General features: G+C 38.7%; 1 long non-coding RNA gene across 2 annotated transcripts; it reads right to left on the bottom strand.

The window, feature by feature from the left end:
- Positions 1 to 6,957: 6,957 nt before the first annotated feature.
- Positions 6,958 to 8,951, bottom strand: LOC124389321. 2 transcript variants are annotated; one of them, XR_006926561.1, is made up of 3 exons: positions 8,800 to 8,951; positions 8,168 to 8,260; positions 6,958 to 7,205 (listed from the first exon to the last, which is right to left on the bottom strand). It is a non-coding gene; the product is annotated as an uncharacterized LOC124389321 (long non-coding RNA). The 2 variants fall into 2 exon arrangements; XR_006926560.1 differs by lacking the exon at positions 8,800 to 8,951 and adding an exon at positions 8,429 to 8,569.
- Positions 8,952 to 15,996: the final 7,045 nt, after the last annotated feature.

The raw sequence follows: 15,996 nt of genomic DNA, 5'->3' as shown, positions 1-15,996 counted from the left end.
GAATGATTTATCTTACTTTTCATGAATTTCAGGGGCTGCCATACACCTACTTACCTTAACTTTTTCTATTCCTCAATATTCCACAATAGTGTAAGATAAACCTTATAAACACAAAGTGCATACCAAAACTAAATGCACCAAGGTGGGGACTAAGCTTATAGTATTGTTACAAACATATACTGAAAAATTTTAATTTTCTAAACCTATATGAGTAAACTACATTGTTCAGCATGAAACATGGATTAAATTTATACCAAATATGGTTTAAATAGCCAATCTGGATCAGATAGACTTTCTGACCCACATTCCTGGCCATGCTAACCCTCAAGAAATTACTTACTACTTACTACTATTACTACAGTTTAGGACTCAATTACACTGTACAATCAGAGACTCTAATAACAAGGGAAAGACCGTTATAAAGGTTAAGGGCATGTGCATGAAAAGCACAGTACTCTTCACCATTTTTCTTCAATCTAGCTGACATGTTAGCCAGCAGGTTAAATCATTCACTGTAGGAACAATGGAGATGCATTTACTCATCAGCTAGCGTTAACTCGTGTTAATGTAAGTGCATTTTTGCCTGTACATGGCACAATTTAGTACAGTCAGCCCCCGACCTACACATGCCCAGTTTTCAATTTTTCGGAGATACGAACACAACCACCCAAAAAAAAAAAAAAAATTAAAAAAAATCTAAATATATTCAAGAACACTTTGAAAATCCGTACGTGCTATTTGGATTTGCCACAAAAAGTCAAACTTTATGCCACTGTTGATAATCATGTGAATCTACGCATCCTATAAATAAGATACAGATAAATTCAAAGCAAATCCAACACTGATAAAGGAACTATATTTATATTTATGGCAGTTAAAAGACAACCTTCACCGAAGGAACTTATCTCATTTATCCAACTGAGGAGCTAAGGGTTAATGGCCTTGCTTAAGGGCCCAGAAGGGGCAGTTTTGTAGTTCAGGGATTTTAACTTATGACCTTCTGATCACAAGTCTAATGCTATATGCTTTTTCTATAGTCAAATAACTCTAAACCAGTGTCTCCTGTATGTCATCAAAATATGCTGTTCTTATGCAACACCGTGAGTACTACATTTATATAAATTGTTGTTGCTGCTCTGAGGCTGATCTAGTTTGGTATCTATAGGACATGTAGAATATTGCGAAACTAAACTTTCTTTCGGCTTCTCCCGTTAGGGGTCGCCACAGCGGATCCTCCGCACGTTTGATTTGGCACATGTTTTTACGCTGGATGCCCTTCCTAACGCAACCCTCCCCAATTTATCCAGGCTTGGGACCGGCACTGAGAGCGGCTGGGGATGGTACCCTGACCGTGAATCGAACCCGGGTCGCAGCGGTGAGAGCGCTGCGTCTTTAACCACTAGACCACCAGGGGACCTGACAGAATATTGCGAAACTATCCTAATGCTTGCTGTAATGTTTTAGTTATTATTCACAACAAATACAATCATTCATCTTATGACATTAATTGCAAGCTTAATTATGTTATATTTCACCTGCAGTATGATGTTAATTACTGTATTCGAAGCTGGTCCAGCTTCTCGATGAACAAGCACAGGTGAGAATGATTGCCAGTCTGCTATTTAGCAATGCCGTGTTGTTTGATGTAAGCTGTGTGTAGACAAAGAATCAATATAGATGTGAGAGAGCAGGACAGCCTGAGTAAATCCAGCCACGCAGATGCTGAAGCTTTCATGACCTGACTCATCTACCCCACATGGACACTGGCTGAGATTACACACTAGAGACCTCTAATTATGGCTCTGATCTCCATTTCAAATGGACAGACCAAAGCAAATCACTGTAATAAAGCTCAGCCCTTCCTACTTCCTCTGTCAGGGCTGGGCACTTCAAAAGGGTTCAAAATGTCAAAAGTTTCAATCATTGTGTATAGCGCATCTGACGATATAAATGACTGACAGAAATGACTGCAGATTAGAACTCAAACTTCATTTACCATATTTTTTAGAGACCATGAATGCAAATCCCAAAACTTTGGCCATGTTCTTTAGCTAGGTGAGATGACCCACTCTTTCTCCTTGTCAGTTAAAGTGAACTAGTTTTAATTACTTAACTTCAATTAGTAAAAACACAGTACTTGGTTAAATCTGTAACATTAGCCATACTAAATGCTTATTCAAGAAGGTGATAATATCATTAGCTATTACTGATGTTAACAGTTTAGATAGTTGCTAAGCTACTCACTATTGTCCTATGACTAACTTGTTGCTAAGCTACACACTATTATCTGCTGTTGCTGTAGAAACCCAATATGACAATCCAAACAGACTGAAGAGAGTGATAATACAGAGAAGCTATTAAGTTATAGAAAATGACATGGGAATCTGTAAGGTTGGCAGGGGAAAGAAAGTTTATTTATTAATGTCTGGGACATTCATATGTGACGAATACCAAGGAATAATTGGAGATTGATAATTCACAATGCAGGGAATGGGATCTACAGCAGATTGCGACCCATGATATTGGGTTATAGCTCAAGGGTTTTGTGGGTCTAAGAAGTGATGTACACCATTGCCCACACTATTCCACCAATATCAGATAGCAAATAATTACTAAGGCATTTTATCCCCCAGATGAAAAATCTTTGAAATAGTCTTCCTGTCAGTGTTCGGGGCTCAGACACACTCTCCCAGTTTAAGCGCAAATTTAAAAAGTATCTTTTTAGAGAGGCATATCATAACCTTTCATAACCTTGTGTTCCAGTACATCTAATCAAATGCACATTATCAACTTGTGCTTGTTAATATCGTGAACAGCAGCTACGCTAATTCCGCTCCACTGCTTCTCTCTCTTTACCCATCCTGAGGTTGCGCCAGCTCCAGTCGTGTCCCACCTCATGAAGATTGTGGACCTTTAAAGAAGTAAATGCCAACCCCGCAAACATCCCGAACCATCTAGAGACGTACCAGTGCCATTTGGATCCCACTTCATGTAGAGTTTGGACATTGGACCTCTTTAAGTGTTTAAAGGCTCCGGCATGGAGAAGCTGGTGTTGGATTTATGATGATCTCAAATGTTAAGCTATTTTATTATTTTATAAATGTTAAGTAATTTTTCATTACTCACAATCTTACATTCCAATACTCATGGTAGTTTTCACTCTCCGGGGTTTTGTATTGTTTTAAAGATTTATAATCACACTCTTGATATCACCCAAATGAGGATGGTTCCTCTCAAGGTTTCTTTCTCATAACATCTAGTTTTTCCCTTGACACAGTCGCCATGGCTGCTCATCAGGGATGAATACACATTGTTCACCTTAACTGTTGAATTCTGTAAAGCTGTTTTGAGACAAGGTCCATTGTGAAAAGCACTATAAAAATAAACTTAACTTCACTTGACTTGACATGACCAGATACAGTAAGATAAGTGATTAACTTTGAGGGGCATAGATCTGACTGAAGACTAGAGAAGTTTCCAGTCAGATCTGACTAGAGGAGAGCTCTAAGGTACAAAATGTCTAATGGCTCACTATATTAACCTCCAACTGGTTGGTACTGACTACGCAGGAGGGTGGCTTTATGTTTTCAAAAGAAAAAAGACCTCCTTTGTACTTTTGAGGATTATTTAGAGAATTTAAATGAGTTACTATCTGATCCTCTGTGAGCCAATAGCACCCCTCTTTAAGTTTAGGTTTTATATTAAGCAGGTTTCTGTGTTACTCAAAATCTTGGTACTAATTAACAATTCTCAGGATTTACAGCAGAAATAGATTATAGGCGGTATCTCTGGGAAACACCATTGATGCTTAGAAAACACTTTACCAACACCTATCTCAGAGGTATATACTTAATTCAAATTTAGTTTAGTAGTATTTCTATAGAACTTTATACAATAAACATTGGCATAAACATTTTTTACAGACATCCAAAATGCATTTTAGATGTATGAATTTATCTTTAATGAACATGCCAGAGGCAACGATGATGAGAGGAAAAAACTTACTTAATTGACACGAGGAAGAAAACTTTAGAGAAACCCATCCTCATCTGGGTGATGCCAGATAGTTGAATTAAGTTGAATTGAATTGAACTTACCAAACAGAACAGAACAGAATATATCTAAGTAGTGTGACAATAAATCATTCTCTTCTATAACTGCTCACTATAAAATTAAAAAGTGACAACTGGGTTTACAAAATCTAGTATTAAGCAGCAGTATTAGCAGCAGAGTATATAATTTCTGAATTTATAATAGTTTAACTTTTTGTTTTATACAAACTTTAATTATTAACTGCACTGAACAACTTAACAATGAAGAGCCATGGCTCAGGGTGTTTGAGAAAAGGGTTTGCTTTTTGTACTTTAGTTTATTTCTTGATAAAAAAAAAAAAAAAAATATATATATATATATATATATATATATATATATATATATATATATATATATATATATATATATATGCCTTCCCCACAATTGAATGTGTGTTTGCACTGCCATACAGATTCTGTCTGATTGCATCAAATTAGAAATCTATTTAGTTGAAAGGTAGGATAATATTACTAGTAATTTATCCAAGATTGTCCAGGCAGAAGAGCGATAGATTTTCCCTATTAATTTGCTTGGTGGGATTATTGATTTCCTGAGTGTTAGAGCATGTGGTTGTATATATTGCATTCTACACCCAGGTGATGCTGTTTCCTGAGCATGGGGTGCTACTGTGAGAGCAGACATGTACATTGTACATTGACGTAATAATTCAATTCAGTTGTTTTATTTGTATATCACTTTTAACAAAGTAGCTTTACAATAAAAATATATGAACATAAATTTTACATTTATAAATGTATCCCTATAAGTGTATCCCTAATGAGTGAGCCAGTGGTGACAGTGGTATGTGACTGCAATAGTCACTAATAATTAGCACAACAAATGTTCATTAATTTTAGTACTATTACTGTTGAGGTTATCAACTGTTGATTTTTGTTCACATACTATATTTCTGATTGTATACTATACAGTTCTGTACTGTTAATTTAAACAGCATCACTATCTCTAACCACAGAAAGCCAACCTACTGTAAATCTAGACTTAATGTGATCTCACTGTCTGGTACCAGAATGTCTTATATCAGTTTATTGTACTTATTTATTGGATCACATATTATATAAAGATATAAAAAAATAAACAGGCCTACTGTAATCTTATATGGCCTGTTGTATATCTGCTGTGCACCATTTATGATAAGCAAGGCTCTAAACATGAAAACATGACATTAGAAATGGATGTACCCAAATTTAGTGTCACCCTTCATTAAAAAAAGAGCAAAGTGGTAAATACAAAATGGATAAATAACACCTACTATGCATGCATGCTGAGGTGTTAGGACAACCTGTTTCGATTTGTGATTATAAAGACTTCCTGATAATAAATTCATTGGAGGTATTAGCTGGAGTTTGCATGTATTATGAAAAGAAACAGTATTATCTGAGCTGTAGATGAAAGGGGGATAAAAACTTTTAAATCAAAGTTTAAATATAATTAGAAAAGTGGAAAAGGCAGATAGAGATTAATGTAAAAAGGACATTAATTCAATGTAAAGGACTCTAGCTTCTATCTACCCCTCTCCCTACTTGTTGATGATTACACAGGGCTCTTTTATTGCAGGTTTTAAATCATAGAAGTAGGCCAGGGTCACTCTAGGACACTATGTTCATCGAAGTTCAGCTTCTGAATTTCTGGAATCAGACCAATCACTCAGTTTGTGTTAGTTTATGTGTTCATAGTCTGTAGGTTTTGTGCACCAGCCGAGTGGAAAGCTACCGGTTTAGGCCTTGCTGTGCTATTTATACCCTGATCAAACACTGCAATCTAAACCGTACGTCAGAGAAGCACAATGTCTCCCTCCTTTGCCCTGTTACCATGGTCACCCGAGTGGCCATTGATTTCTTTACAGTAATACTATCTCACACGTGCAAGATGCAGCCCAAAGAGTTTGAGGAATGACATACAGGAAGCTTTCTTTCCACTTCCAATACCACTTTGCATTGTTGTGTGTGTGAGTGTGTTTTTCTTACTGGCACAATCAATTAGCATTTGCATATCTGTACAAATGAAATACATGACAGTCATTTACAATTAAAAAATAAATCTTTTTATTTAGGCAATGCAAATCATTTCCATAAAACAACATAGTTTAAGTTAAATGGTGCCCTCTGGTGTTAGAAGTAGGATTCAAACCTGCATTCCATTCTTGAATACTAGGATGTCCTGTTTCTCTTTGAATCTGCATTCACTCAATTGGACATCAACAAAAATGTGGAGAAAATTCTGGAATATAGCTCTTATATCTCTGCAGGTATCCCATCCTATTAAAAGGCAATTGTATTGTTTATTAAGCTTTTTTAAAGCTCTTAGACTTGGTAGATCTAGCAGGGCTCAACTTTGAAACTGATCATGTACAGTGATGTTCATTAGTATCTCCCCTAAATTTTACAGCATAGAACTAAATTAGATTTTACACAAAACTAACCATTATATTTATTTGGGTGGAACACAAAAGTCTGGTGTAATATTAGCTGTACTAAGTGTGCAGTTTAACTGAGCTCAGTATATTTATTCCTCTTCCTGGAACATTATTGAGAACAAGTCCAAGCAATGTATTGTCATGTTGAAATAAGCTTGGGTGTCCTAGTTCAAGTGAAGGGAAAATTTAATTGTCTGCCTTTCAACAGTTTAGGGAAGAACCACTTATGGCTTGAAAAGTCCAGTATCCCAATTACTTCTTTTCCTTTGTGTGTGTAGACTTTACATTGATTTCAGTTTTAAAGGAAGAAATCCTTTTTTCCTCATCATTTTCATGTTAATGCTTTTGATGACTCTTGATTTTTGTTTTGGGAAGTAGTAGTGAAAAGTGTAAATAAATGAGAGTAAAACAATACACACCCAGGGAAAATGTTTTTTTAAAAGAAACATTATTTTATTTATTGTGCACAGTTGATTCAAGGAAAAAAAATTTCATATTCCTTATTTTTGCCACAGCACATGCTGTATATCTAGTAACTAGTTCTCGCATGTTCGTTTGCACAACCTTTTTTTCTTCTTAGGAGGACAGGATTAGATGAACACACAAGATGGTGTGGTGTCTGTATTGTGTTCTCCTGCTTCAACAGCATGATTACAGACCGTAAGAACACTTTGCCAACCTAAAAACAAAAGCAGAAATAGGCACACTTGTGAGTTTAATGTGTGTGTCTTCATTATATAATTAAAAAAAAGACTTCGAACAATGATCTGTAGTTCTATCATATCATTTTGTTTCTAAAAGTTTGCCTAGCTTTATATAAATCTTGCTTTATTTGGTGACGTATACATGACAACAGTTTCAGAAGATTTTTAAAAGCATTTTTTAAAGCAAAGTGTTTTAACTATTACTTACATCATATGGACAAAAGATTATGGACACCTGACCATAAGATTTATATGTGATTCTTTAACATTCCATTCCACGTTTAGTCTCCATTTGCTGTTGTTCAGCAATAACCCTTTTTTTTCCCAAGATTTTGGAGTGTGCTTGTGCAAAATTGTGCTCATTCAGTCACAAGGGTGTTAGTAAAGTCAGATGACTTTAATGATGTAGAGTGAGGAGGACTCTGGTGTGTTCTAATTCATCCCAAATGTGTTCATAAACCATATCTTTGTGCACATTAGCATGTTGGAGGTTTGAGTCTCCTAGTTCAAGTGAAGGGAAAATGTAATGCTACCCCATCCAAAGATATTCTATACAATTGTGTGCCTCCAGCTTTGTAGTTGCATTTTGATGAAAAAACACATATGGCTGGAAAAGTCAGGTTTTCCAATACTTTTGTTCATGTGGTATAGCTATCAGAAGGCATGTGGTTGCCTCCTAAAACTCTTTATAGCTTCTAGATTAATTTAACGGTACCAGTATGATTACCATTGGCCAGGGCAAAGTACCTGAAACAATTAAATGTTTTATTTAATGTGTTTAAATGTCTAGTATCACCTAGGATTAGAGTTTGAATAGGCTAATAAAAACAGCACAGTAATTAAAAGTGTTGCCTTCTGCAGGATATTTATACAGAATTTACAGAAGACATGCTTTTTTGCTGGTCTTCTAATTAAGGTGAAAGAAATTTTGTGTTACCTCATTGAAGGACATCCTGTAAAATTGTGTGCCTCCAACTTAGTTGTGACAGATTGCGGAAAAGTAAGGCGTCCCAATACTTTTGTCCTCATTCTGTAGGTGGAACAAATGAGTTTCTGTTATTACTTAAATTACAGTAACCTTACACAGTAATCCATTTTAAAGCTTCTGAATTGATAGATTAAAATTGATAATTAAAGATCTACAAAAGAAAGTCTTCTGTCCTAAAGACTCTCTTATGGCAGACAACTTATTGCTGACCTGTGAGACTCTTTTCATCAATGTTATATATACATTTTACAGATGGTTTCACCATATTAATAATTTTGTTTTTATTTGACATGTGTCAGGGAGCACCCTGCGTCTTCACCCGCACAAGCCCTGCCCGCAAGGAGCTGCTCGCCTGATTATTAACACGGCGCACCTGACCTCCATTACCCACACACACATATAAGCCACTCATGTTCACCCACACGTTTTCCGTTATTGTTTTTCCACACGTCATGCTGTCTGAACTGCGTTTCTCTGCTGCTGCCAGCGCCGCGCTTTCCCCAGCGCGGTCCTGTGGATTTCCTTACACAAACTGCCGTTATCGTTCACAGGAATATACAGGAATATTTAAAATGTCCCACCTTTGTGGCCCTGGTCTGGCACCACTTGTTGTAGATGTCCTGCAGGTCATCAGGGAGCTCTGTGTTTTATAGTACACTCAGCTGACTGCAACACCTCTGGAGGGCTCGCCTGATCTGCATGGTTCTGTTCCCAAACCAGGAGGTGATGCTACCTGCCAGGAATCTCTCAATGGTGCAGGTGTGGAAAGTGTATATATATAAAATTTTTATATAAAAAATGTAAAAATATAACTACACAGTAGACAATAAAATATAAGAAATATTAAAAATATAAAAATATAAGAGCACAATATATATATAAAAAAGCAGTTGAAACAGGGCTACGTGTTAAAAGCTTGTATAAATAAAAAAGTTTTCAACTGCGATTTAAAAACACTCAGCACAGTGATGGATCGAATGTGAGCTGGAAGAGCGTTCCACAGCTTTGGTCCCTGGATGGCAAATGACCGGCCACTAAACTTTTTACATCTGTACTTAGGAGTGACCAGAGAGGTATGTCCAGAGGAACGGAGAGTTCTGGCTGGATGGTAAACTGTTGTTAATTCGGTGAGGTAGGCCGGGGCAAGACCATTGATGGCTTTGAATACGAATAGCAGGAGCTTATACTCCACCCTATACCGCACCGGAAGCCAGTGAAGCGTGCGGAGGACCGGGGTGATGTGTGAGCGTTTTGTGGTGTTGGTGAGAAGATGTGCTGCCGTGTTTTGCACCATTTGGAGCCGACTGAGAAGAGAATGATTAAGAGAGCGTTGCAGTAGTCAATCCTTGAGCTAATGAAGGCATGTATAGCTTTTTCAAGGTTAGCTTGGGACAAAAATGGCTTGACCTTGCTGAGGAGTCTTAGCTGGTAAAAGCTCACCTTCACTACTGCAATGATCTGTCTCTTGAATTGCATACTTTGGTCAAAAATAACAGCCAGGTTACGCATGGTAGGTGCAAACTGAGGAGTAAGAGGACCAAAACTCAGAGAACTGCTGGGTGAGTCCGGGCTAAACGGGATGTACTCAGTCTTTTCTTCATTCAGATGAAGGAAGTTCTGGGAAAGCCACTGTTTAACATCCTAAAGGCAGTTATGGAGAGGGTCCAATGCAGATCTATCACTCAGAATCCTAGGAAGATAGATCTGGAGGTCGTCAGCATAGAAATGAAATTGAACTTTGTGATTGGAAATGAGTTGACCAAGTGGCAGCATACAGAGAGAAAACAGAATGGGACCAAGAATAGATCCCTGAGGCACACCAGATGACAGTGGAGCGACCAATGAAGAATGATCATTAAGTACAACTGAGAAAGTTCTGTTAGTGAGGTATGATGAAAACCAATTAAGCACCGCACCCTGCAGGCCGACAACATGCTGAAGACGAGAGATGAGGATGGCATGATCCACGGTGTCAAATGCAGCGGTCAGGTCCAGTAACACCAGAACCACAGAGCTTTTTCCATCCAGGGCTCCAAGGATGTCATTGTGGACCCTCAATAATGCTGATTCAGTGCTATGTCTCGACCGGAAGCCAGACTGAAATATATCACCAATGTCGTGCAGTCGAAGGTGAGACTGAAGCTGAGTGAAAACAAGCTTCTCCATCAACTTCGACAGAAATGACAGGTTAGATATAGGGCAAAAGTTGGATAGTGTGGAGGGATCAAGATTGGGTTTCTTGAGCAGCGGTCTAACAATAGCGTGTTTGAAAGCAGCGGGAACAGTACCCATGCTAAAACAGCTGTTTATGAAAGAGACAAGGATGGGACCTATGGTGTCAACAGCCTCCTTCAAAATCCTGGCAGGAACAGCGTCTAGAGGGCAGGTGGTGGGCTTCAACTCGTGGACAGCTTTTTTGAGGTCCAGAAAAGATTGTTCTCCTGACAACATCTCTCCAGGTTTTAAATCTCCTGTAGGCAGAGTATCTCGTCAATGTTAATCAGGCCCACCACAACATTGTTGTCAGCAAACTTGGTGGTGGAATTGGAAGTGGTTACACAGTCATGTGTACAGCGATTACAACAGGGTGCTCAGAACACAATCCTGAGGAACTCCAGTGGTGAGGGTGAGAGAGGCTGATATGAGTTTGCCCACCTGTATGGTTTGTGGTCTGTCTGTCAGGAAGCTGGAGATCCATTGACACAGGGGTGGGCCGAGTCCCAAGACCTCTAACCAAGAGGCTAGTGTGGAGGAAAGTTTTTCAGTTCAATTTAATTTGTTTATTTCTTTAGTGCTTTTCATAATGTCATTGTCTCACAGCAGCTGTACAGAATGTAAGAATTATAAAACATAATTTAAATAAGTGTGGTTTTATCAACAAAAATGGGACTGTGGCGACTCACTTATGGTGTTAAACGCTAAAAAGGTGCCCACAAACAGCATTTTCGCATAGATCTTATTCCTGCAGTCAAGGTGGCTCATTGTTCTGTGGAGATGTGAAATGTCATACTTATAGAGCGGTTTTGGCAGTAAGTAATAAAATTAAATACAAGGCAGCTGCTGTACACATGGCTGCATATAGAGCATGTAGTTTGACAAGTGCAGTCCAAGAACAATGTGCAAGACGTTTTATATAACTATGAGTCAAAGATATAGTTAGTATATTGATAGTCTTTAACTCTTTAACTTTTTTCTTCTTCCTCTTCTTCTTCTTCTTCTTCTTTTGGCTTCCCCCATTAGAGGTCGCCACAGTGGATCATCCGTCTCCATACCCCACTGTCCTCTACATCTGCCTCTGTCACACCAACTACCTGCATGTCTTCCTTCACCACATCGATTAACCTCCTCCTTTGCCTTCATCTTTTCCTACTTCCCAGTAGGTCCTATTCTCAGCATTCTTTTACCAATATAACCCATGTCTCTCCTCTGTACATGTCCAAACCATCTCAATCTCACCTCCCTCACCTTGTCTCCAAAAAAAGCTGTCCCTCTAATAAACTCATTTCTAATACTGTACATCCTCGTCATGCCCAACGAAAACCTTAACATCTTCAGCTCTGCTACCTCCAGCTCCATCTCCTGTCTTTTACTCAATGCCACTGTCTCTAAACCACACAACATCGCAGGTTTTACCACAGTCCTATAAACATTTCCTTTCACTCTTGCAGATACTCTTCTATCACAAATCACTCCTGCCACTATTCTCCACCCTCTCCACCCTGCCTGCACACTTTTCGCCACTTCTCTAACACACTCTCCATTACTCTCCACTTTTGACCCCAGGTACCTAAACTCCTCCACCTTTTCCACCTCTTCTTCCTGCACCTGCAGCACTCCACTGCCCTCCCTCTCATTCACACACATGTACTCTGTCTTACTTCTACTGACTTTCATTTCCCTTCTCTCCAGTGTGTACCTCCACCTCTCCAGGCTCTTCTTAACCTGCTCCCTACTCTCCCCACAAATCACAATATCATCCGCAAACATCATAGTCCACGGAGACTCCTGTCTGACCTAGTTCGTCAACCTGTCCAACACCACTGCAAACAGGAAAAGGCTCAGAGCCGATCCTTTTTGCAGTCCAACCTTCACCTTGAACCAGTCTGTTGTTCCTACTGCACACTTAACTGCTGTCACACTGTCCTCATACATGTCCTGCACCACCCTTACATTCTTCTCCGACACACCTGACTTCCTCATGCAATACCACAACTCCTCTATCGGCACCCTGTTGTACTCTTTCTCTAAATCCACAAACACACAATGCAACTCCTTCTGACCTTCTCTATACTTTTCCATCAACATTCTCATAGCAAATAAGGCATCTGTGGTGTTTGAAACCATACTGTTGCTCACAAATGGTCACCTCTTCTCTCAGCCTGGCTTCCACTACTCTTTCCCATAACTTCATGGTGTGACTGATCAACTTAATTCCCCTGTAGTTACTGCAGGTCTGCACATCTCTCTTATTCTTAAAAACTGGTACCAGCAAACTACTTCTCCATTCCTCAGGCATCCTCTCACCTTCCAAAATCTTGTTAAACTTTCTTTCGGCTTCTCCCATTAGGGGTCTCCACAGATGTCATCTAGTCCTACCGACTTTCCACTCTTCATCCTCCTTACTAATCCTATCCACTTCCTGCTTCACCATCTCTACACCATTCAACCTTCTCTCTTTCTCATTTTCCTAGTTCATCAGCAGCTCAAAATACTCCGTCCATCTTCTCAACACACTCTCCTCACTAGTCAACACATTTACATCTCCATCCTTTATTGCTCTAACTTGCAGAAGATCCTTCCCAGAGTGGTCCCTCTGCCTGACCAATCAGTACAGATCCTTTTCTCCTTTCTTAGTGTCCAACTTCTCATACAGCTCCTCATATGCCTTTTTCTCTGGCTTTCGCCACATACCTCTTTATCTGCTGCTGCATCTCTTTGTACTCCTGCCTACTTTTCTCATCACTCTTCCGATCCTAATTCTGTTTTGCCAACCTCTTTCTCCTTATGCTGTCCTGCATTTCCTCATTCCACCACCATGTCTCTTTGTCTTCTTTTCTATTTCCAGATGTCACACCTTTTTAGCTGTCTTCCTTATCACTTCTGCAGTAGTTGCTCAATCATCCAGCACCTCTTCACCACCACCGAGCCCCTGTCTAACCTCTTCCCTGAACCTTACGCCACAGTCTTTCTCATTCAGTTTTCACCATCTAATTCTTCTTTCAGTCTTCACGCTCCTCCTCTTCTTCTTCACCTCCAAAACCATCCTACAGACCACCATCCGATGCTGTCTAGCTACACTGTCCCCTGCCAACACCTTACAGTCTTCAATCTCCTTCAGCTTGCATCTCCTGCATAGAACCTGTGTGCACCTTCCTTCACTTTTATACGTCACCCTATGATCCTCCTTCTTCTTAAAAAAGTGTTCACCACTGCCATTTCCATCCTTTTAGCAAAATCTACCACAATCTGCCATTCCACATTCCTCTCCTTAAAGCCATACCTACTCATCACCTCCTCATCACCTCTGTTCCCTTCACCTACATGCCCATTAAAGTCTGCCCCAATCACCAATCATTCATTCCTAGGTACACCATCTACCACTTCATCTAATTCACTCCAGAATTTTTCCTTCTCCTCCATCTCACAGCCAACTTGTGGAGCATGAGCACTGATGACATTTATCATCAACCCTTCAACTTCCAGCTTCATCACCCTATCAGAAACTCTCACAGGTGGGAAGTAACGAAGTACAAATACTTTGTTACTGTACTTAAGTAGATTTTTTTGGTATCAGTACTTTACTCCACTATTTATTTTTCAGACAACTTTTTACTTTTACTCATTACATTTTTACACAAATATCTGTACTTTTTACTTCTTACATTTTTAAAACAGACTCGTTACTTTAGTTTTAATCCATTGATTTGGTGAAATATAATTTTTTTATTTTCACTGCGTAGCGATTTCAGCCGAACAACCGATTTCCTGTCATTGCGCGTTCAATCCACTGGTGTATAAAGTACGGACTCTCACTCACCACAGAAGGCAGTAAGAAGTTTGGGGTTAACGTGGATGAGACAGAGGGAGTCAGTGATGTAAACATGACTGAGAACAGACACATTCCTGATCATCATCAGCTTTTCTCTGCTTGTGTTCTATATGTGGATCTTCAGCCTGGACACATTTATTAGGTAACAACATTTTTAATTAGTTTTGTATTAATATATATATATATATATATATATATATATATATATATATATATATATATATATATATATATATATATATATATTTGGCTGTCAAAATTAAAATTATTTTAAACGGCATGAAATTTTTTTCCTTTCTTTTCTTAGATATAAAATAAATAAATTAACTCCAGATAAAAATATTTTTAATCAGTAAACTTTTGTTTTATTTCTGAGTCTCAAATCAAACACCAAAATCCGCCATGATTCTCACAATTTACCCTCTGGGTGGAGTTTTGTGGGTTTTTCCCTCATAATGGCGACACAAACTTAAATTACTGTCTTTATTGATCGTACAGATAAAAACAATACATCATTTAAATCTGTAAAATGTCTATAATTTTATATATATAAGCTTCCTGACTTGACTTGAAGAGGTGCATTTTCTCCGGTATCACCTCATTAACTGTCCGTGTGGAAACATAGCAAAGGCTCTAAATGATGTCCACACATCTCTGCACTGATATAGCCTTTATATTTAATCACTGTACATATGCTTACATATATATCACATGCTGTACATATGATACATGTTCAACACCTCCAAGCTGCTAGTTTTGGGCACCTGAGCAAGCCCCTAACTCACTAATGCTCATTTAGTAAATGAGATCATTAAGAGTCGCTCGGGATAAACACTTCCAACAGGAAGTGGCTATATCTCGCTATCTTTGTCTCTCTATTTTCTCTATCTAATTGGCTCTGTGTCTCTTTTAGTAAATGTCTCTGTCTCACTGTATATGTCTCTCTCTTGCTGTCTCTATTTGTTTCTCACTCTTTCTAAAGCTGTGTCTGTGTCTCTTTGTCTTTGTCTCAGTCTTTCCTGCTTATTTACATGTCTAACAAAGTTTTGAGTTTTAAAGTAATGCCATCAGTGATCTATGATGAAAGACTTCCCTGGTTCGATTCTTACCTCTAGTTTCATATTAAACATTATAAGAAGTTTTTAAAAACAGAACAATGAAAAATCATTAAAATTGGTTGCTGGCAAATCATGGTATATCAGTGGTGCAGGTGTTGGAGATGTGGTTCTTGTACCTGAGTCACTTCTCATAGACTTCGAGTTACTGAGAGAATGTACAGGAAGGAGAAGTTTTGACCCTCTACCATCATGATCTAAGAGAAAACACTGGTCTCCTAACTATAGAAAAGCCAAGAGTCCAATAAACAAAGGTTTGTTTGCCTCTCCTGTGTTGGTGTAATGGTCAGTGAAGTGGTTGCAGCTATCTGACTCACCTGGTTCGATTCCTACCCCTTAGCTTTCCTTTAAATTGTTTAAAAAGTTTTTAAAATGAACCAAAAAAGGTCCTAAAAATCAGGTTCTTGCAGGAAATCCTGTGGCTCAATTGGAAGAGCTTTACCTCTGGGTTGAGAGGTTGCCGGTTCAAACCCCGGCCAGGGTTCAAAGTTAAGAGTGTGGAAGGTTCCGGTGGCCGTAGTAAAGAAGGTGTCGGAAATGGCTGCGTGAAAGGTTGGATGTGGTTTCGGAGGGTGTATCCTGAAGCAGGGGGGCAATATCCGGGCATCTGCCCC

The sequence above is a fragment of the Silurus meridionalis genome, chromosome 7 (genome assembly GCF_014805685.1).
Source record: "Silurus meridionalis isolate SWU-2019-XX chromosome 7, ASM1480568v1, whole genome shotgun sequence".
Lineage (NCBI taxonomy): Eukaryota > Metazoa > Chordata > Actinopteri > Siluriformes > Siluridae > Silurus > Silurus meridionalis.
This window is presented reverse-complemented; position numbering and strand designations above follow the sequence as displayed.